General features: G+C 42.0%; 1 protein-coding gene across 1 annotated transcript in view; it reads left to right on the plus strand.

Annotated features, from left to right (window-relative positions):
• lmbr1 (limb development membrane protein 1) overlaps positions 1 to 2,500 on the plus strand; it is a 17,992-nt gene that overhangs the window by 3,170 nt on the left and 12,322 nt on the right. The window lies entirely within an intron of this gene.

Raw genomic sequence — 2,500 nt, forward strand, 5'->3', positions numbered from 1 at the left:
CTCCATCATTATACCAATTACACTCATCCCTCCATCATTATACCAATTACACTCATCCCTCCATCATTATACCATTACACCAATTACACTCATCCCTCCATCATTATACCAATTACACTCATCCACGGTCAGCACCACACTCATCCCTCCATCATTATACCAATTACACTCATCCACAGTCAGCACCACGCTCATCCCTCCATCATTATACCAATTACACTCATCCCTCCATCATTATACCAATTACACTCATCCCTCCATCATTATACCAATTACACTCATCCCTCCATCATTATACCAATCACACTCATCCCTCCATCATTATACCAATTACACTCATCCCTCCATCATTATACCAATTACACTCATCCACGGTCAGCACCACACTCATCCCTCCATCATTATACCAATTACACTCATCCACAGTCAGCACCACGCTCATCCCTCCATCATTAAACCAATTACACTCATCCCTCCATCATTATACCAATTACACTCATCCGTCCATCATTATAACAATTACACTCATCCCTCCATCATTATACCAATCACACTCATCCACAGTCAGCACCACGCTCATCCATCCATCATTATACCAATTACACTCATCCCTCCATCATTATAACAATCACGCTCATCCCTCCATCATTATACCAATCACGCTCATCCCTCCATCATTATACCAATCACACTCATCCACGGTCAGCTCCACACTCATCCCTCCATCATTATACCAATCACGCTTATCCCTCCATCATTATACCAATCACACTCATCCACGGTCAGCACCACACTCATCCCTTCATCATTATACCAATTACACTCATCCCTCCATCATTATACCAATCACACTCATCCACGGTCAGCACCACACTCATCCCTTCATCATTATACCCATCACACTCATCCTTCCATCATTATACCAATCGCACTCATCCCTCCATCATTATACCAATTACACTCATCCCTCCATCATTATACCAATTACACTCATCCCTCCATCATTATACCAATTACACTCATCCCTCCATCATTATACCAATCACACTTATCCTCCATCATTATACCAATCACACTCATCCCTCCATCATTATACCAATTACACTCATCCACGGTCAGCACCACACTCATCCCTCCATCATTATACCAATCACTCATCCCTCCATCATTATACCAATCACACTCATCCCTCCATCATTACACCAATTGCACTCATCCCTCCATCATTAAACCAATTACACTCATCCTCCATCATTATACCAATCACACTCATCCCTCCATCATTATACCAATTACACTCATCCCTCCATCATTATACCAATTACACTCATCCCTCCATCATTATACCAATCACACTCATCCTCCATCATTATACCAATTACACTCATCCTCCATCATTATACCAATTACACTCATCCCTCCATCATTATACCAATTACACTCATCCCTCCATCATTATACCAATTACACTCATCCTCCATCATTATACCAATTACACTCATCCCTCCATCATTATACCAATTACACTCATCCCTCCATCATTATACCAATTACACTCATCCACGGTCAGCACCACACTCATCCCTCCATCATTATACCAATTACACTCATCCACGGTCAGCACCACACTCATCCCTCCATCATTATACCAATTACACTCATCCACAGTCAGCACCACGCTCATCCCTCCATCATTATACCAATTACACTCATCCCTCCATCATTATACCAATTACACTCATCCCTCCATCATTATACCAATTACACTCATCCCTCCATCATTATACCAATCACTCATCCCTCCATCATTATACCAATTACACTCATCCCTCCATCATTATACCAATTACACTCATCCACGGTCAGCACCACACTCATCCCTCCATCATTATACCAATTACACTCATCCACAGTCAGCACCACGCTCATCCCTCCATCATTAAACCAATTACACTCATCCCTCCATCATTATACCAATTACACTCATCCGTCCATCATTATAACAATTACACTCATCCGTCCATCATTATACCAATTACACTCATCCTCCATCATTATACCAATCACACTCATCCACAGTCAGCACCACGCTCATCCATCCATCATTATACCAATTACACTCATCCTCCATCATTATAACAATCACGCTCATCCCTCCATCATTATACCAATCACGCTCATCCCTCCATCATTATACCAATCACACTCATCCACGGTCAGCTCCACACTCATCCCTCCATCATTATACCAATCACGCTTATCCCTCCATCATTATACCAATCACACTCATCCACGGTCAGCACCACACTCATCCCTTCATCATTATACCAATTACACTCATCCCTCCATCATTATACCAATCACACTCATCCACGGTCAGCACCACACTCATCCCTTCATCATTATACCCATCACACTCATCCTTCCATCATTATACCAATCGCACTCATCCCTCCATCATTATACCAATTACACTCATCCCTCCATCATTATACCAATT

This window comes from Silurus meridionalis, chromosome 6 (assembly GCF_014805685.1).
Source record: "Silurus meridionalis isolate SWU-2019-XX chromosome 6, ASM1480568v1, whole genome shotgun sequence".
NCBI classification, from domain to species: domain Eukaryota; kingdom Metazoa; phylum Chordata; class Actinopteri; order Siluriformes; family Siluridae; genus Silurus; species Silurus meridionalis.